At 37.0% G+C, this 21897-nt stretch overlaps 1 long non-coding RNA gene across 1 annotated transcript; it reads left to right on the top strand.

Moving 5' to 3' along the window:
* Window positions 1-22: 22 nt before the first annotated feature.
* On the top strand, window positions 23-9991 carry LOC128852408 (uncharacterized). The gene is made up of 3 exons (XR_008450237.1): window positions 23-105; window positions 1680-1805; window positions 9919-9991. It is a non-coding gene; the product is annotated as an uncharacterized LOC128852408 (long non-coding RNA).
* Window positions 9992-21897: the final 11906 nt, after the last annotated feature.

Genomic DNA, 21897 nt, shown 5'->3' with positions numbered 1-21897 from the left:
ATTTAGACTTATGGAGAGTCTACTTTGCTTTTCCTCCTCCCTACAGTATCTGCTATCAGAGCAGAAGAGAGCTTAAGCTGTGGACCTAAAGCTGCAGACTAAAATGTAAGTAAATGTGCATTTACTAAAATGTAAATGTAAAATGTAAGCCCTTTTGAGCTATCTCAGAAGGACTGCGGTTATTTAAATCAGAGCATCCCTTGGTGTTTTAGACACCCGTCTCTATTTTAAAAGAAGTTGAGGAGTTCAATAAACACAAGTCACACTCTCTGCGTTGCTGTGTTCTCATGGCTGAAGCTCAGTTTTGCCTTCAAGAAAGTAAACAGTAGAGGAGTGAGAAGGTTTACTGTTGCAGTCAAAGACTTAGAGCCCAAAGGATGAGAAAATCATCCCAGGGAAAAGACAGCCCCCACAGTCCTGCACTGGAATACTGTCAGTGCTACTTCACTCATTTGAGTGAGGTTTTTGGTGTGTTTCCTGGGACAGAACCTGACCCTCAAGTCTCATTTACCGTTTATAGAACTTCAGTTTGGCATTTCTGTGCACATTGTGTAATTGCAATAATTTCAGCTGTTGTTATCCCTTCAAGCTTGGTTAATTTGTCAATGTGCTAGCTTGTTTTATTTGCATAGAGACTAAGACTAGCACTGAAGTTTAAAATAAATACGTGAGATCTCTAGTTAATCTGTGTTTTCTTTTTCCCTTGGCCTTCTGTCTTTCGTGGTTTGTGCAGGTTGCTTTGCTTTACCAACAAATGGAAGTGTATACCAGAAATGAGTGGAACTTTCAAAACACCCTATTCAGCCTGTAGAGGGCTCTAGAACAGTGGCTCCATGGAGTCTGGAAATACTTACAGAATTAGGCACCTCCGCTTATTCCTTAACTGTATTTCTTCATCCTCTTGATGGAGTTTCCTAGCCCTGAGAAGTGAGGGACAGCTGGACTCAGTCCGGGTGATTTGTTAGCCAGTTCACAATTAGATCAACTGATGTTTCCTCAGCAAGAGTGAAGAGGGAAGTGAGACATACTCCTCCTGTTAGAAAATGTGGGAAAGATGTCTGCATAGACAGCTGTAGATATGTTGGAACTACTCCTTTTTGATTAGACCTGCCTGTATTTTCCTGATCTTGGGTTAGAGCATCTTGCAGGTTTTTGACCAATAGTTCTCTGTCTCTAACATCCATGACTGTTGCCTGAAGATTGCTGACAACCAGCCATGTTGTTTTCCTGTGTTGGAAGTCATCCTTTCTGAAGGAGAGTTCTTCATGTGCGTCTACAGAGGCAGAAGAACTCTGTGATTAGGGAAAGAGAGTGGACTTTTCTAACTAAAGGTAAATGCATAAGTCTGCCATCATGGCAATCCCTAAACATCATTTTATGATCTGTGGATAGGCAGTCAGTATAGTCAATGGACTCTAGGTACCGTCTCTACTTGCTCTAAAGCATATGCATAAAACATGAGATAAATTTTGTCCGTAACAGTGCGTTAATCTGTTGAATAGATCAGAGACTGAGGCAAGATGGTCATCTCCGTATTCTTTATCTTCTCACTGTGTTGGAACAGTTTACCGTGGTGGTGTATTTCTTTTACCTTCTCAGGTTGCCTTCCTGACAAGAGTTTTTCAGGGCAGGTATGACGTAAGTCTGTTGAATATAAATTTTGATTTTTCTCATTGTAGCTTTGCCTAGGACACCACTAACATTTTGGAACTCCTGCAGAAAAACAGTATTTCCCACAGCAAAGATCTTGGAATCGTTGAAATCAGAGTGGAACAGTCCTGGTTCTTGCAATTTCTTTTCTTAAGGTATTTTTCCTCCTATCTGATGTCCAAAAAGGAGTCTGGTTTTCATTTCATGTTGTCCCAACCCTGTGGCATTTCTGACATTGGTTATAAATGAGAAGCCTTGAGTTGGAAAGGTGTCATCAAAACAATGACTAGATATACTTGGAAGAAAGCTTTACTATTTGGCTTGTTGCCACTGAGAGCTGCTAATTACCAAGCAATTATGACCAGGGATAGTTTTTCACTGTCTAAAGCTGCCTTTTTGTGATTAATATCTGACCAACAACAAAAGGTAGAATTATTTTTTAGGAGTTAAAAAAAGCCAAGAGATGTATAAATATTTCCTCAGGGCATCTTTTGCTACCTTGGACATCAAGGCCAGGACTTTGGCTATCATTGCCTCCTTAGAAAGCATTCTTGGCGCCAGTAGTCTAATCCATCTTTTCTCTCCTGGCTTCTCAAATAATCAAATCATAAAAGTAGTTTGGGAAATACTTTTTGCATCTGGAACTCCTGTGATCTTTGGATGCTTCGGGAGTCAAAACTCCACATGGACTTGCCACAGCTGAGGGCTATGTGTTTGACCTAAAAATCCTTTTGCACGCAAATTAGAGGGCAACCAGTGCAAAACAATGTGGTTATAATGCATTAACTAAGAAGGAAGCATGGAGATCAGTCTCTGCTGTGTCAGGAAACAATTTGTCTGTGGAAATGGCATGGCACAGTGCTTGGGAAGACAATGCTGCAAGGAACAATCAGTAGGCTGGCTGCTCAAGAAGGTCCTACAGGGGCACTGTCAGTGAATCAACAGGCCTGATTTATCACTGTATTATATTAATCCTACTCTAGGGTGACTCCATTCAAGACAGTGTATTTATCTTAGGGTAAAACTGGGGAAAAACAGCGCCTCATCCCTCTTGCTTTCTGCATGAATTTCTTACTCAAAGCCACACATTAATATTTTCAGTTCTATCTTCTTCAGGGCCCAGCTATGACAAGGTGAGAGCTGGAAGCCTCTCAGCATTGCTGAGAGGAGTCGTTGTGTTATCCTGGTACAAGCAGAAATTTCTGAACCCCCAGTTTGCCAGCTAATCCTTAAAAATGGTTTCTGATGAAGATAGACGAGTCCTACAGTGTGGTTCTCAAGAAGTAAGGCACTTCAAAAATAGGATTTACTGTTGGGACGGAACACTAGAGGCTGTCACACCACTAAGCTGAGAATAAACAGAGAAGGAAGCCTGGATGAGCATGCCATGAAAATGGATATAAACGAGGGAGGGAAGAAACTCTTGCCTCTAAACAAAGACTTTGGCATTTGTCTGTAACACATGCAGGTACTTTGCCAGCATGAAGAATAGGACTGAGAACTAGAAATCTATGTCTCCATGTTTGTCTTTCAGTAGGCTTCCAAGCATACGCATTTTCATTCAAAATCACTACCAAGCTGTTTATGATAGATCTGTGCCAACTGCACTGTTTTATGTAGCCGTCTAAGCCAAATCATTGTGACCTGATATGACTCAGTTTTTTAAAAGGGTGCGCCTTCAGAATTCTCATTTTCTTCAGTTCAAAGTGAAACACTGGGAAAAGTATTGGAATGGATCTGAAAACAGTGCAGCATTCTTATGCAGAGGCAAGAGTGCCATTCAAGCAAATGCTAGAAGAAAATCTGGCTTGGGTGTGTTTTCAAAATGAGTCTGAAATGTTTGTTGGAAAAATATCAGGAATATTAGACTTAAGTGAACTAACTCACATGCTCTGATTTTGCCTATATCTGTGGTATTGGGAAGTGAAATAATAGATTCTAAGTGCTCCATTCCTGAAATTTCAGCTCAGCTTTCTCTGCATGCACGTTTATTTAAGAGCATATGTGAAGTCTCATTTTTCCTCCATCTTTCTCTTTCTCCTTCTCCATTTTTCTGTGAATATAAATCTTACACCTCTGCGTGAATTTAAAAGCTGTTAGAGATACGGAGAACCAGTAAGTGAAAACAGATCCTTTCTTTGTCAAATATACTACTGTTTTTGTTGGATGATAGAATATCCCTCATTTATATATTTAGCTGTTTAGATGTGTTCTCACACATAGATAATAGGTGATTACAGACTTTTTTCCTGTTCTCTTAAATACGACTGAACAAATCAACAGTAAAATTTTCAAAAATTCTTAACATTATGGTCAAATGCTTTCAGGCTTATAAATCCTCTTGGTCAGTTTAAGATGTTTTGATACTTACTTGAAATTTGTCACCATCTTTCTCTTAAGTACCTCTTTCCTGATGTTAAGCTTCATCTGAGATTGAGCTAAACATTTTAACATTGTCAGAATTTATAATCAGCAGTTGTTGGTTTTTTTTTTTTTCTGCAACATCCCTTACCAGTGCTGCTGGGTTGATTTGTTTTTCAGAAGTTCCCACTACAACAGACACAAATAAAAATGGCTGGTGTTTTTCTCATGCCAGTCTGAGAATTGTTGCTTGTGTTGTTTTTTTTTTTCTAATACAGTGGTTGATGAGACACTTCCTTCTGATGAAATTAGATTCAATAGCATAATTGATGAAATACAGAGGAGGAGATTACCCAAAGTGACCTTTCTGCCTTAATCTTTATTTGAATGGGGAAAAGATATTTTTGAATGTACTTCCAGATAGTATCTAAATTTCTTAGAAACTTGCAGGGCTTTTTGTGGGAAACCCCCAAACTACTTTCGTGTGGCTTTGGCCAAAAAATATTTGGTTTTCTCTTACCAAATTTCAAAAAGGTTGAATAGTTGGCTTTTCTGAAGGAAAAGCGATACTTTCCATAATGAAAAATCCACATTTTCTTTCTAACACTGCTTTTTTTTTTTATATTCTGACAAGTGAAAGAGTACAAAAGTACCTGGAAGTGCAGCTGTTATATCATGAAATTTCAAAGAAAAAAGAAAATATATGTAGTCTTTCAGTTTTTGCCTGCTGCAGCACCAATCAGTGCCAACATATTAGGCTTCTTAAGTGCAAGCATAGATTAGTGTTTCTGCCACTTCATCATTGCAGATGCCATTATGGTTCATTGCCCATGGTGTGTGTCACTGAGGAATAGAGGCTGTGGTCGCCTAACCAATTTATACTATTGCCAAAAGGGGTCAGCTGCCCTATTCAAACACCTCCCTCGTGACTGCTTGAGTGTTTATGTAGGTGCAAAAGATATCACTTCACCAAGTGAAAACCAATGTCTACTAAAGGAGGAAAGTTAACGCAGGCACAAGGGAGTGGCATGAACAGGTAGCAGAGATTTTGATTGAAATATGAATTTATATTGCTTTGACATTGCAGTGCAGTGATGTTATGTGCATGAGATTATGCAGTCTTGGTGCCACAGTGAATCACATATGTTCATTTGCACAGGGCAGTTCTGTTTAAAAACATAGTTTGGACTACCTCTGCTGGATAGTGAATTTTATGGGCTGTTTTGGCATGTCAACGTAAAATGACAAACCTGACCCTAAGTGTGACTCTTGGGTATGTGAAAGAGGTTGTGAAACTGAGGGTACAGATGTGTATTTTCCACCTAGATTTCTGCCTTCTCTTGTCTTTCAGTTCCTGTAGAGGCTGACCAGACCATTTTTGCCAGTCTGTATTATACATCCTAGACAGAGTGAGGGGGTGCTCAGGAGCTTTTTTCCTTATTCTTGTCTCAGTAGATTGTGGGGGTACTTTTCTTAGAGCCTGAAACTGCTTTGCAGAAGGTTAGAGTACAGTATTGCTGCAATTGCTCCTTCTTATTTTAAAACAAGAGATTGAATCTCCTGACTTTCCTAAATCAGGGTTGGAGCCTTCAGTTATGACTGAAATGAAGATAAAGGATTAAATACAGGGATTAGATAGTTAAGCCATGGGTTTAGAAAATACCCTTTTTTGCCATCAGATAATTTTGTGATATTTCTGTAAAGAAGACTCTTCAATGAAAACTGGAAGAAATTCAACAGTAAAGAATTCCAGCAGTGGGACTTTGAGATGTTTGGGAAATCAGGAGCAAACTGAAACTGAGGTCTTAGAAATGGTGGTATTTTTTTTCTGGTGCCAGAAAGCAAGGCAAGTTATTTTGTCCTGAATAATCTGTAGATTTAATCTCTCCTGAAGTGCCCAAGGGGTTCTCTGACAGACTTTTGGAATCTGTGGTTCTACTTGGTGCTGTGTTTTACAGCTTCGTAACAACACTCTGAAGCTGATTTTTGCAATGGATAAAGTGGAGTTCAGTATATATTTGATCTCTTTTCATAAGTAGAAGCTTAATCATTCTGTAAACAAAGTCTCAGCCCAGTATGCCTATACCTAAAAAAAAAAAATGTTGGATTGTGGAAGGAGCGTATCTTATATCTTCTTCACTTATTAAAACATAAGGCCTTAATTTCAGAGCTAAGAATAAGAAAAATGACAAAGAATAAGCCTGGACTGGAAACTATGCAGCCTGTGCCTAACTCCAGAGAAAACAGTTATGGCTGAGTCATTTTGATGAAAGCATGTATAGCAAAAGATCTGGAATTCAATAAATATATATGTATTTGAACATATGGAGGCAATCATTACCTGTGGAATACTTGAGAATAATATTTTAAGATTTATGACTTATTTCATCTGCCATGAAAACCTATACTATTGTATAGATTTCCTTCCTCATGGTCTCAGTCTAAGAAATGTTAAGGCCAGAAGCAGCTTATTCTCTGAAGTCCCATTAAAGACTGAACATGACATGTCTTTCTTCAAAATCCAGCCATTATCCAGCACATCTGCCAGTACTGGACATTGACCTTCTCTTTCCTGCTGTGGGCAGACGTCATTTGGTTCAGGAAATATCAGGAAGATGACACAGAGCTGGCTTAGCTCAACAACAGTGACCCTACAAGACATGGCCTTGAAAAACCTTATTGTGCTGTAAAGTCAGGTTCTCTGTTTGGACATTTCTATTGCATACAGTCTTTCGTGTGGTTAGCAAGGTTAGTGACAATTTAATCTTTGTGCTTTCCTTCTCTTTTATCAATATGTGAACTAGCAGCAGGAAAAGCTAATGTGCACGTATAGAGCAGATATTTTTGAACATTCAATAACTCTGAGGGGTTTAAGTAAACAGAGCTAGGGCAAAATTTTTATTAAAATTTTGTACCTTTTAGTAGGAGAAATGAAAGAACTGGAAAGAAACAGAAAATCTCATGTGATGAAAGCTTGTCCCTTTTCCCCAACTTTTACATTATTTGCACTGATGATATCTGCAGCAATATAAATTCCCCTGTGTTTTTTTTTTTCTTGTTATTAATTATTTATTAAGTTTAAAGACAGAAAACAAAGTAATTTAACTATCTGCATTGTGTAGATGTTGCAATACGAGGCTATCCTCAGTGATTTACTTTTCTGAAATCTGATACTGTGTTTTAGTTTGTGTATCTATCACAAAAAGTATTTGGAATAAATAGCAAGGATTTGGGGACTATACTATTTTACTAGAAAGGTGTATTCTTGAATGTGTTTTCAGGTGAAGATGAATAGTGTGATGTATGTCTTAAATTCTCATATTTCGGGAACTACCTGAAGTTATGTGCCTGACCCCACAACTGCTATGTGCCATCATAGAAATCCTGGTTCACTGAAGTGTTAAGTTTACTGCTATTGAGGAAAATGTTTCTTCAGATTCCATTTTCTCTGTTTTTAATAAATCTTGGTTTTGGCAAGGATCACTCTCGCCTAGGTAATTTTACAAAAATGTCTGTAGAATGCTGAGAAGCTCATCAGTTTTATGAAGAAGACCTTAAGAGTTTCCAGAAGTTAAAAGTTCCTCTCATTGCCAATCACTAGACAGGAAAGAGGTTATTCTGTTATGTTTTAGTAATTTTTTCCTGACATCAGGCTACAGTGAACAAATGAAAAAATGCAGATGCCCACAGTCTAGGAGAAGACTGAAAGTTGGTGTTGGTCAGTGGCAACATGATATAAAACAAGATGAAAAATACCTAATTTCTACTTGGCTAAGATGCAGTATGTGAGGAATGTCATCCCTTGGACATCAGGTCATATAGAATGTCACAAAAAGAGCTATGTGACTTGCTGATATATCTGCACAGGGGAAATCCTCAGAGGATTTGTTATGATGCATCCGTGGATGCTGGACTTGCCAGAGCAGCGTGGAACCACCAAACCATCTTGGAACAGCAGCTTTTAATCTGGAGTAAGATATCTCTGGCCTATGAAAAAGCTCAAAAATACTGTACTCCTGTGCTGCAGGTTACATTTCAAATGCTGTGATGTTTGGGTGCCGTAACTCTTTGAAATTTTTCTATCAGTTTAGCCCAGAAATCTGCGTTTGCCAGTTACGGTCACAGATGAAGTCTTTGATAAGTTGTTCTAAGCACCCTCTTGACAGTGGCTAAGACAGAAACTAATGCCTTCAGAAAACGAATATAAAAGCATTCTTATTCATTCTGTTATACAAAAGATAGTATGGCTTATTTCCTATCCATTAAAAAAATGTCTGAATAAACACAGCTGTTGAATATCTTGAAGTTGAAAAGAAATTTCTTCTTCATGTTTTGTGATTTATAGCCTTAGTATTTCAGTCTCATTGCATAGTAGTTGACATGCATTTACCACTAAGCCGGGCTGCATAGTGTTCTTGAAAATGAAGCTTAGTGCATAAAAATGATCTCTTCTAGTGGCTCCTTCTAGCCTTTTTGATAATCACTTGTATGGGGCAGAATGCACAACATAATTTCTGGCAGGTCTTTCAGCAGTAAAACTTAACATCAAATTCATAACTTTATTAATATTTTTACTCCTATATGACCTGATCCTCATGAGACCAGGTAGGGTTCAGGTAGGTTTGTAAGGTGATACATGTGTTGTAAGACACATAGGCAAGCCGATATGCATGTGCAATATGATATATGTGAGTTGGAATAGATGTGTAAATGTCACATACAGAGAAAATCACACTTCCTAAAACACAAGAAGATAGAAATTAGTTTCAGTTCTTTTCTTCTATGTATCTACTTGAATATAGACACAGAATTTTAATGTGAAGTTAGTAAACAAATAAGATTTTATTTGTACTTGGTAGAGAGTTCCAGCCTCATCTTCCCAGTGATAACTTTGCCATTAGGCCTGTATGAATAATTAATTTTTCACTTTACTTGCTGAAGTAAAAATTTAAAAAAATATTTGAGATTGACTACAAGTGAAAAATTTTGTTTATCACATTGTAATTGAAAAAAAAATGTAATGCAAAGAAAAGATTGTTTCTGCATAAACTGAACATTTTATGCATCAAAATACTTAATTTCATGTAACTGGGTTTCTTTAATCTTCTCTTTAACACTGAGTTATTAAATTTAGAAACATTTTAAAGGAAAACAATTAATTTGAAAAGACAAACCAAACCATTTTTTTTGAAAAAAATATTCAGTCAGAATATTTAAATATTTCCAAGGCTTTTATGGCCCTTTTTGCTGTTACCTCAGCTACATTTTCGAGCAAACAGTCTACTTACTGTTCTTTTAATTGACTTACTGGTGATTCCCTTAACTGTCCTACTCATTTTCTGATGGCTGCTTATCACAGTGTGATATGTCTTGCAAATTTTCAGAGCATTGTGATGCATATATTTTATATATCTGAAAAATAAATATGGATAAATACATGTGAAGGCCCTTCCTTACTCATCTGTGGTTGGTGTAGGTTGCTAATTAGGGCCGTTTTAATCTTGGAAATCTTTAGTTTCCATAGGGTAAATGAATCTTTAGGTTCAGTTTTCAGAACTTGCAAGGGAATCAGACATCAGAATGGTGTTATCTTGTCCTCTGTTTCCGCATTAGTTGACTTTGGGAAACGTGAAGTGCTTGAGAGGATTAGAGAAGGCAGAATAAGAGCAATTTGGAGCATGTATTGAGTAAGAGAGGTTGTCTGAGGAGAGAGATTTTGGAGCTTGTGTTTATGGACAACTGCATCACAGATTTCATATGAATGGGCTGGGGTTCACAAACCTGTGTAGCCTGGAAGGGGGGGCCCAATTGAATGGTTCTGAATTTCAGTACAAACATTTTACCCAGCTGTTAAGATAACACTTCAAGAATTAGCAGTAACATAATGTTTTATTTTCACTTGTAAAGGTCTAATTTGAATTGACAAGCACACCTAAAACTGCAGATGGGCTCAAGGAGAAAACAGGGGGTGTGAAGGCTTTCCAAGTTCAGGTAGGTTGGGATCCAAACCTTCTCCTACTGTTCTGGCTTTTGGTTACTTTTAAATTCTTCTTTGGTTCTTTAGTACGTCTTGTGTTAATCTAAGATGGTGGGAACAGTTAGTCACAAGAGTTTTCCAGTTGTTTAGGTGGATATTTCATGAGAACTCACTCTTTTCTCAACTTCAGTCCTGACTCCTAAGCCAAACCCAGTGTCTGTAGATGCCTGAAATAGTCTTCTTAGCTCATATCTCCAGCTAGGATAAGTTCAATTCTACTAAATTTTCTATTATCCAATCAATCTCTTTTCAAACACTTTGCGTGAATTGTTTCACAGTGAGCATGGTCTACTCTCAACCCTGATGTGATGACTATAAGTGAAGAGGCCTCACAGTTGCTCCTTTTATTTTTGGATAGGGTAGAAAGATTATTATTGTTATACACACATAATGCCATTCAAAATGCAACTGTATGCTATAGGACTGGCAGTCTTCTGAGTGCTGCTTTTCTTACTGAACAGTACTAGAGCCGTAAATAAAATCTGTCCTGGTAGCCAGAAAGTCTGTAATGGAGTGACACATACAAAAGCTTGTTTTGGTCTCAGTATTCCTCATTTGACAAGTGTTTACCTAGACAGTGTGTAATCAAAATGCACATTGTCATTTTCCGCAACCCCGAGTATCTGATGTGTCAAAATTCTTGTGAAAATAGATAAACAAAATCTGAAATTTCCAGATGGACAGCTGTAGTGCAAGCAATCTACCCATGATCCGGGTTTGAAAACGCTATAAATCACTTGTTGCAATACAAGCACATGTCTCAGCATATGAGGACTTTTATCACAGCAGACTTACTGTAATCATGAAAGGAAGCTCAGTGTCTAGTCAGATAGGGTACGTATTTTGATTTTGGTGGATCTGATTTTATGTAGTCTTCCATATTGTATTAGATACCCTGTCAGACGAAAGCAGTACAAAATGTTTCCTGATGAGCCCAACACAGGCAGATAGACCAAAACTGTCTTTGGCAGTGGAGGTCTGATGTATTAGTGTTCTGGAGAAATGGGAAAGGAGGCTGTTGAGTACATTTCTTGTGACTTATCTTCTAAACTACTGATACTTTTCTGTCAATACATTTAGAAGCAGCCTGAATGCCCAAAGCTTGATTTTTCAAGGAAAGCTGTATGTACCTTCTAGTTGCTGTCTTTGTGATTTTAGATACTTCCAAGTGTAGTCTGAAGTTAGTTGTAAAAGTTGCAGTTGTGTATATGGTTTGAGAGATGTGGATACTTAAAGTCTCAGGAGTGAATCTCAAAAGTGTAGATAACCAGAAGCAGAAAGTGTAATCTACTTGTGCGTTTTTTTCCTTCATTCCTATCCAACTGTGTAGCTCATACGTGCCTACTTAGTATAAATGCAGAAAACCACATGTAATGTTCCAGTTCCGTATTAACTCTTTTTGAATGAGTTATACATGCTTCTTAACTTCCCTTATTACCTGGAATTGTCAAGCTATTTGTTGTGTAGGCTGAAGAAGATCAAAATGACAGTTTTGAATTTAACTGAGGTCAGAAGGGCATATGGGCAAGTATTGAGATCCTGACAGTAGCCATGAAATTTCAGCAGCTTATATAATTTTGTGTATTACTGATGAAAATATTATAATAATAGCTAAATATTATAATAATAGCTAAATGTAGAGAATATCCTTCCTGTTTATGAACTCAAGCATGTTTTCTTTGCAGATTTTAGTCCTCATATAAGGAGTACAAAGGAATACTCTTATTCCACGTGGAAAGGGAGAGAACTGCATCACACTGAAGCCTCAATCCATATCTTATCTCTTGTCCTGTCCAGCAACAGCTGCTACCCCTGCAGTCAAGGCAATCTGAAATATCCCCCTGCCCATCTGCCAAAATGAATAACTGAAAGTGAGAAGAAATTCCTTTCTGACCCCATACTTACAAACAATGAGCTTATTTCCTGAAAAATGCAATTTTGATGCTGAACTCATTGTTCTACCTCACAGAGCTACAGAAATTATTAGTGGTCATAAGATGATTCATTCCTTTTGAAAGTCCACTGACTCACTGACAACTAGCAAAAATACATTCCACAAGTCCAACATAGATAACACAAAGAAATCCCTAGTGTGTTTAAACTACTGACACAAAGCAATATGTTTATGCTAAATTTCACTTATATTAATTGTCTGGTGTGAGTAGATTGGTATCTACTGATTAAAAGCTGCATCTCACATGTATTTAATGATTATATATGGACATTGAACAAGGCAAGGGCTTTACTAGATCATTAACTTCAGTCTTGCATGTTGAGGATAAACTGAACCAGATAATCCCATTCCTAACCTTATTCTCCTTCATCTTTGGCCAATGAATTAACTTAGGCTCCTGCACTTCTTTCAGGAAGATGTTGCAAGACTTTATGCAGCTGATTGTAAGGAAACTCATTCTTTTTCTTTCCTGAATTAATTCAGGCCAATTCATTCCCCTCCCAACATGATCTAGTTATTCCTCCATTTCGCACCTCATGCTAGCACAAATCATAGAGAGCAACCACATTTTGTCTGTGCTGCTGTTTTTGTTTCTCCTCCCATGGTAGACTCTCAGTTCTCTACAAGGATGACTAGTCCTTCTTTGTACCTGTTCTTGTCCGTGTTCATCTTTGCACACAACATAACAGAGAGTACTGCCTGCAGTTTATTGTTAGCTTGTATAATGATAATAATACATCCCTATTTCTATTGTAAATAGTTTGCTTTTGCTGCAGGCTAGTATCACATTGCACTTTATCATTCTACTGGTGATTCATTGTAATCTTGTGATTAAGTTCTATGCCCAGGTCGTTTGCTTAATTTGTCATTTCTAGCTGACCAGAACCTTTTTTTATAATGGTACTTATTAGTCACAGACAATTGGTGAAGAAATATGTTGGCGACCACATTCAGGAATAAGTGGGTCCTACCATATTTGGTAGTATGTTTTTCCCATTCTATGTCTGAGAAACTGATGTGTCCACACAATGATAGAATTTCTGATAGCCATTTTCTTTCCAACAAAATATTAATGAGATCCACGTCCAAATTAAAATTTGACCCATGTGAGGCAATGGCAAACTTCTGACCCTAATTCATTTTACAGCCCTTCATTCAAATTGATTTTGATCTTAAAAGTGTCAGGTTTATCCATGATATTGCAAATTTTGTCTTGCAGAACTGGTCTTTATTAAACTATGGCAGCATTCTCCTGATTTTATTTCTAGCTTTTAGAACACTATCACGTATTTCAATATCCATGTTCCAATCGTCACTGATACTTCACCATGTCTTGAAATGGCTCTCCTATCTAATTTCACGTCTTGCTTCATTGGTTCCACTTACTCTGATTTGTAACTTTGACTACTCCTATATTCTCTGCTTATATGTTTGTTTGGGGTTTTTTTGTGGTTTTTTTGGGTTTTTTTTTTTTGTCTTTTTACTGAACCCTTTAAACTGCTTGTCTTCTGCCTGTGTAATAAAAGCAGGTTTGGAGAGTTGAACACAATTTTTTCCAGTCTTTATCCCTGGGATGCTTAGTTTAAAACTCTTCTGAATGGTTATGCCAATTTGCATCTTAGAAAATCAGTAATGGTAATGGGCATTTTAAGTGGCCATTTTCTCCCAATGGTTCCTTGTTCATTTTTTTTTATTGTATTATTTTATTGAGAGTATTTGTCAGGGCTGAATCATAACAATGATTTCTTTTCCTGTGGCAAGAGGTTAAATTGTTTGTAGAAATATCATTTACCATAGAGGGATGTAAAGAACGAATTCCGTCCAGTTCAAAAAACAGCCCCTGTAGAGAGTGTATAAAGTCAAGAATATTGATTTGGCAGTAGAATTATTCAACGTATATCTCACGCAAGCCACAAAGCCATTTTGGCTGCCACTTCTCAGAAAGCTTCTTGTGGATGTGGAGTTTATGCTGACAAATCTCCTTGCCTTGTCCCAATCCAAAGAAATGTCCCTGCAGAAATACTTCTAGAGAGACATACAATCTTCAGCTGGCAATCCTTTTTCTTTGGATGCCTGGCTTTTTGCCAAGAAAAGCCATTTTTGATTCATCTGAGGGAAACATGTATTTGTCATATTTCTGATTTCTCCAGCCACCTCTGACTGTTCATTCCAACTGACTGAACAGCTGGCTTATTCTGCACAGAGCTAGGTAATGCTTCTCTGTGGAACAGATGTCATTGAACACCATCACTGCATTCTGTTAAGTCTGCCAGATGTCTTCTTAGTCAACAATTTTCCATTTAATTTAAGGGTCTGAGAAGGTATAAAGGGTCCACCAAAGTAGGAAAATAAGTCCAAAATAGAAGATTTTAAAGTCATATTTAGTTTCACGCCCTATATCCAGGCAAATCTCGAGAGACTTCTACTATCCCGACTATCTGGCATATTTGGATGGCAGCCATCCAGTTAAGTAGTTGCAAGAAGGGTTGCTGGCTTCGATAGATGCTACTTCTCTGCCAGTGTTAGCAGTGGGTCATCAAATTTTAGAGTAATTCTGCAATAGAAGATTCTCGCCCTTTGTGATACCTTTTAACCCTCTGTCTTTAATGATAGCTTTGTTCATACAACAACTTGTGCTCACATTTCCAAGTGCAGCTATTACCACCAAATGCAGAGATCAGATGTCCTATGTGCAAATTATCAGTGCAGATTCAGGCTGAGAGTTCGAATAATGGATGACATTTGCACAGATTCTAATTTCTTCTATATTTTGAAGTTTTGACCTCCAGAACACTGGAGAACATAAAATTGCTCTTGTACTTCTTTCTGTGAAAAAGGACTGGCCATTTTCCTTTAACTATGTTTCTGTTTTTCTTCTGATCCACTTGCCCTCAGACATTTGCATGTGGCATTTTGGCAAATACTGGTGTATAATTCATGATTAATCTTTTGCATGCTTAAAAAGGGTTTCTGCCTTTGGAAAATTTGGCACTATCTATTCATGAACACTTTTGACAACTCTACTGTTTTTTTTTTTTCTTTTTTTCTTTTTTGTTGATGTTCCAATAGCCCACTTTGTTGGCCAAAGTGACAGTGTTGACACTACATTGGCCAAAAGAACTCCTGCAATTTCAACTGGCAGGGTTATTTTCCAGTTCTTTCTCTTGATTATTGAAAGGTAACTTTATACAGCTTCCTTGTTTCAGCCAAAAGATGGGAACATTATGTTGAGAGAGTGAATTGTGTCGTCTTTACCTACTGTCTATTTTACATTTGAGGAGTTCTTGAGGCAGGATGTCCTACATCACATAGTAGTTTTAATAAGGACGCTGTCAGATTTTATTTAACTGAATGTTATTAAGGGAAAAGATACAAACACTTCAGTTCAAACTTCCTTAAACATTTTTTTCCAACAAGTTGCTTCATCAGATCAATTCAGAATCTGCAAACATACCACACTTTGATTACACATAATGTGATGTAATGAAAACCTTATTAGTCTTCAGCATAAGCCAATAAAACAACTCAAAAACCTCGAATATAATTTACATGTTTTACACTTGTGTGCTTTTTCCATGCATATCTTAACATCTATTATGTGTTCTTCCTCTCTTACCTCCTCTTATTTTTTTCTGTGGTTCTTTTCCTGATGTACTCTGGGAGCTTGAAAACAAATAGGTAGAGGCAGGGGAGATAAACAGGGGAAAAAAAAAGACTACCTGTCTTATATTGTTTTCCATGAAAAGTAGAGACTTTTTGAGACAATCTTTTCATTTAATTTTTAATCTATTCTCTTTGTCATTTTTCTTAGTATCTACTTCCCTTCAGCTGACACACTGGAGGCAACAATTTACATGCCCAGAGAAATCACTTGGCACTGAGAAATGCCCAATTACTTGTTGAAACAAGAACAAGTAAACCATACTGGGGCAGATCCATTGCTCTTACAATGAATTTTGTCTGATTATACTTTTCTTTTTCTTGCCTATTTATTTTTTTGTAATGGTATCCTAGATCAATATGTCATTACAGTTCTCAACATACCCATCCTCACTTGTTTGTCTTACCTTCTAAAAGCTCTGCTCTCTTCACATTCTGGTCTCCTAATATTGTAAAAATTATCTCAGCTTGACATAAATCTCCCACATATAAACTGTTCTTGTTAATGTTCAAAGAATAAAATACAGCTGAAGAAGTCAAAGGTGATTATCCAACTACCTGCTGAATAATAAACAAACTACAGTACTTTGACATAAGAAGTTTATCTACCTACAAGAAAGTGAATGTGTATGATAGCTAAATTCTAGAATTGGGGAAGACCATGCATTCTCATTCACCAAAAAAAGTACATCATTCATTCATTACCAAACAGCTGGTATTATTGACAGTAGATTCCTTTTAAGGTCAAAATGATCTCTCTCTCTCTCTCTCTCTCTCTCACTTTTTAATGATGTCTGGGATTTCAAAAGAACCTATGGGATTTAACAAGATTTTCCCTTTAAAGGGCAGTTGGATTTGCAGTCTAGCTCTTCTAGGTTCTTTCAAAATACAAGCTGTTATTAATAAACTATCATCCAATGCCTGTAACATTACATCAGACTTCAGCTTTTTTAAATCCAGGAGACCATATGGGTAGTATATTCACGACCACTTCTAGTAACTTCTAGCTATTTTACCAAATATTTAAGTAGATTTGTTTAGGAGTGAGACCTCACTGGCAATTTGGCATTCATTCTAGGAATTCAGGCATTCATTATTTCTTGAACTACTTTATTGAACTACTAAGCACTGAATTGATAATCTGATTTAACTGTAAAGATATTTTTATAAAGAGAGATTTCATTGATTTTAATATATCTATTTGTTCATAGCTAATGGATTAGGAAGAAAAAACTACATTGTAAGTAAACAGGAGTCATATTATAAAATGTTTTCCATAAGTAATTAGGAAGTCCTGACAGTTTTGGAGACATTAATAAATGTCTTTATAATTAAGCTAAGCTAATATGAAACACTAAACAAAACCCTGTTTTAAGCCTCTCATATCACTTCTCTACGTGAAGCTTCTTTCACCAGGACATGGCTTGATTTATTGTAGAGACAAAACAGAAAATGTTTCAAGAAAATCTGTTAAATAATTTTGCAGTCAAAACATGTTCAACTGAGTTTCAGGACCAATACGAGCGTGTGCTTGTGCTTTAAAGGGATGATTCTTGAAATAATAACCTTTCAATTAAAGATTAAGAAAAATACTGATGTTGTAAGATTTCTTAGGTTAGATCTCATGGACAACAGTAGTGAATTCAGTGTCTTCTGTACGATATTACTGTGATCGAGGTAATTATTTTGTTGAGATGAGTCCTGCAAATGTTTCCCCACTGTGACTGCTACCAAATCCTAGATGCCTGCTGCCTCCTAGAATAAACATATGGTAGGAAAGCTGCTGGTGGAAATTTTGTTTTATATTCAGTGTAACAGGGTAACAATGGTAACAGTTGCCAGTGTTCAAAGGGAAATGACTGATTCAAAACAAAACCTTAACCTGGCAACTGTCAGAGCGACACAAGCAGTGATGCCAGTCAAAACAGCAAAGGCTGTACTGTTCCTCCTCCCTCAGTCTTTCTCCTACTATGAAAGGCTGTATTATGTTTACAGTGTTTATTTTATCTCTGAACCATTTGCTGATGCAGTGCTTGAGTGCTTTTTTTTTTTTTTTTTTTTATTCATTTCCTGCTCTTAGGTGGAATGTGTTAAGAAATTGTCAGTCTGTTTTGTGTGTTGCTGTTGTTCCTGTATTGCACTTCGATGCCCAAAGTTGTACTGTGTGCTACTCAAAGCTTCTGCTTTGTCTGGAACTGGAGAAGCTATTCCAAGAGAGGGGTGGGATGTAACTGCACCACATCGAGAACAGGTTAGAGAAGGAGCTGTGACAGCCCAGCAGCTGCAGGGTAAACTCTGGCAAGGCATCTGACAACATCTGGCAGCATCTGGTGAAGCATCTGACAAAAATCCTCTCATCCTTCCTAATGTATTAGGTCAAATGGGGACAGACGGAGGTTTTGTGTTGGGGCAGGGTGGGACTGCATGCCAGGCAGCTGAGTTTTTGAGTCAGGCTTTTATAGTCCAGGAGTTTGGACGCTTCAATCCTATCTTGTGTTAAAAGCAGAACTAGCCAGGTGCCATACTCTACAGTCTAAGAGTAGAGGCAGCAACAGGAAAATCAATCTTATCAACAGCTGTTGCGTAGCTCTCATGATGACAGTACTTGCTCTGCATAGATGGGATAGTGTCTTTGCTTCCCAGTAGATCTCGGACTGAACGAAGCAGTCACTGCTGTCACCCAAAGAGGATTCAGCAGGGACTGTAGCTCAGAGCAGGAGATTGAAAAGAGATGAGCACTGGTCAGATAGTCCCCCATTATCCCTTAAAAAAAAAAAAGAGAGGTTTTCCATATTGGTAAGATCACTAAGCAAACTGATAACCCAAAGAGAATCACAGACAATAACTGTGTTCATTGAAGCCAACAGTTCCCAAATAACTTTCTTAAGCCAGGAAGAAACTTAGCCAAATTGCACGTAAATCCAAAGGCCTGACCTTACCCCACCACCTCCCATACCTTGGTGAGTGACTTTGGCCAAGAATGAAGCAGAGAAACATTGGCATTTCCTCTGTCAAAATATTATTCTGCCCCCATGGATGTAGACAGTCTTTTCAAAATATATTTGATTTTTATCTGCAAAACAACAAGAAAATTTCCTCACAAGAGGAAATTTTAAAATCAGCTGCTAAGAAAAACAGCTCATTTTAACCAGACTATTTACAAATCCAAACAGATCTGGTTGGCCAGAATAGCAAAATGGAGGCAAATAAATATTGTTCGTACAGCTGCAGAGTTACATATTTAATACTGTTGTGTCTCATTTGATGAGTTTTAGAATGTCTTTTGCTGCTACTAATGTCTAATGCATTTGATTGCTGTGGACTGACCATAAAGCTGGATAGTCTGTGCAATGGAAAGACAAGAGGAAGATGTTTAGATGTTACTGTAGTTGTAGCATAGTGTAAAACAGTTAAAAACTAGTAGGGTACCTTCCTAACGTAGAAGTACAACCTCTCATGAAAGTTACTCTGTTAAGATGGAAACGAATCAGCCACTGGGGCAAGGCTGTCATCTGAAGTTGTCCACAGCTGCCTCCTGTTAGAAGCATTTCCCACTTTTCATTTCATAGACAAAGGACAATGTCCAATGCCACCTAATGATCCAGACCAAGAAAAAATTTAAGACATTGCAGCTGTACCGTTTTTAACCAGCAAAGGAACCAGTCATATGTATTTGATGTAACAGACAGACTGTGAGTGAAGAGGCTCTTTGCTTGCAAGCCAGCATCTCCCTCCTTCTATCCCCATTGCATTGATGTTGTCAGCTGAATTTTTTTGCTAGGTAGCACAGTAATGCTGTGAGTACTTCTCCTACTAGCCTTCTTGCACCTCTCTTAAGGAGCCTGTCTCCCTGTGTAAACTTTATTCTAAAAATTAGATGGACTTTTCCTAACATCTAACCTAAGTGTTCTGTCACATGTGAGGCTGATTACTTCTTGATATCTTATGATGAAAACAGGACAAATGATGACTTTAAAATTTTTAAAGACAACATTTGCTGATGGTTGTCATTCTGTCTTCAGTATTCTGTTTTTCCTGATAGGTCACATTTTATAAATTACCCCTTGTTTTTTGTTCTCCTCAGGACTCTTTCCAGCTTACCACATTTTTCTTAAAACTGAAAGACAAAAATAGATGTAGTTGAGGCTTTACTATTCATTAGTAGAGTGGGATAATTTCCTTCCATGTTTTATGTAGAGCTTTCTTTTTAATAAACACAGAATTATATTATTCTGTTTTGAAACCTTTGTCTGCAGTTGACTCATACTCAATCTGTGATCCAATTCAACCAGTGCTTTCTTTTCCAGCCTTCCCTTTTTGTTGCTGTACACTTGAGTTTCTCTTCTAATGCAGAACTTTACATTTTATAAAATTTCATCTAAATGATTTAATTTTCCACCACTCCTCTGCTCCACCCATTAAACCTTGTATCCTCTTTTTCAAACTGCTTGCAGTCTCTTCCATTTCTGTGCTTTGCCCAGGATTTGGGATTGTCTCCCGTTCCACTGAGTTAGTAATGACTTCAACTATGCTGGGACCTTCTCAAGCATATTTTTCTCATTTGAGAATGAGACATTTGCTGTCACTTTTTTTCCCACACAGCTGTATACCTGTTGTTTAGCAATAGTATCTAGATAACGTTCCCTTAATTTTCCAAAGCAAACAAATTGTTTTTGAGAGAGTATTGGTAATTTTTATGTTTATTTCCTTATGTTTGTCCTTGTTAACTATTTTTTTCTCTTGACTATAATTATTCTAAAATATATAAAAACGGTTTTCAATTTGTTCATCCAGTTTCCAAGCATCTTCAGGTTCCTGAATCAAATTCTTCAGCTGGCAGTTAATCCATTTCAACTATATGACAATTTCTTATCTGTTGAATAAGGCTCCTGGTTGGTGTCTGTTCTTTACACACTGACAAGGCGAGGGAACACGTTGTACAAAATAAAGTGTGTTGCTTCTAATAGTACATGCCTGTCTGTCACAATATCTTTCCTGTGCTCATTCAATTAGGACTATATAATTTTGGCAAGTTTACAATATTTTTTTAATTGCATTTCGTTCATCTGATTTTTTCATTGCTTACTTTCTGTTCTATCAAGCCTAGCACTTCAATTATTTATTTTAAAATGGCCACTGAAGACAGATTGAAATTTTTAGACTTACTCATTTATCAGAATAGCCTCTGGATTTTCCTTGATATGAGCTGGCTTGAAATATTCCATCATTTATTTATTGATCGATTTATTTGTTTCTTTACTTATTTATTTAATTTAGTCACCTCACATAAGATGGATAGTGCATTTCTTCCCTAGCAACAGGGAAGTTTGGTTTTAGTAAAGTTCCACAAGAAAAGCATGATATTAAAATATGTTTAACACAGAGAGGTCTATCTATTACTTCTATTGGTTTCGTTTAAGCTTCTGAATAAATAGCTGTTGACATCAGTAATGCTAGAGTATTTTCCAGTTCTGTAGATACATCTAATAATTTTTGTGGTACTCCTGTAGGGTAAGGCATTGGTGTGTAAGGGTTTGAATAACAGGATAGGGCTGTTAATAACAGTACAAGCATGTACAGATACCCATAACATGTCGTGTTTTTTCAGCTCCTAATTTTAATGAATCTTTTCTGATACATCAAATGATACTCCCACAGTGGTTGCATCAATAATCAGTGCAAAAATACTTCAACATCGGACAGAGCTCTCTGTTGCATAATTTTGTTCTATACCATGCCTTTCTCAAGTAAGATTTATTGAGAAGAGCCATTATACTATAGTGAAAATAATGTCACTTGCTAGTATGTGCTCCATTTTTTGTTAAACATTTGCTTTCAAGAAATACTATATAATATTAATGATTTGATATTATATGAAATGAAAGTTGCTCAGTCAAGTGAAAACAACCTGTGTAGTAGACATTACAAATAATGTATCAATACATCATTATGGATACAGTTGTGAGGGTATTTCTCTTAAGAATATATTATTTCATTTTACTTGCATTCTGATTTCTAATTCTTTGAAACACATTTTCTTTGTATTGAGAAGCTTATTTCACGGTTGTGAATGCTAGAGATTTAGTAATTTAATTTTAAAATAAATGTCCTGTTCTTTAGTAACCACAGGACTGTAAGAGTTGGTGATTGAAGGAAAACATGAAATGTTTATGAATCAACCCATGGCCAGAATAGTTTCTTCAATTACCATATCATTCTCAAGTCTCCTGGTAAG

This window comes from Cuculus canorus, chromosome 5, assembly GCF_017976375.1.
Source record: "Cuculus canorus isolate bCucCan1 chromosome 5, bCucCan1.pri, whole genome shotgun sequence".
In the NCBI taxonomy this organism is placed as follows: domain Eukaryota; kingdom Metazoa; phylum Chordata; class Aves; order Cuculiformes; family Cuculidae; genus Cuculus; species Cuculus canorus.
This window is presented reverse-complemented; position numbering and strand designations above follow the sequence as displayed.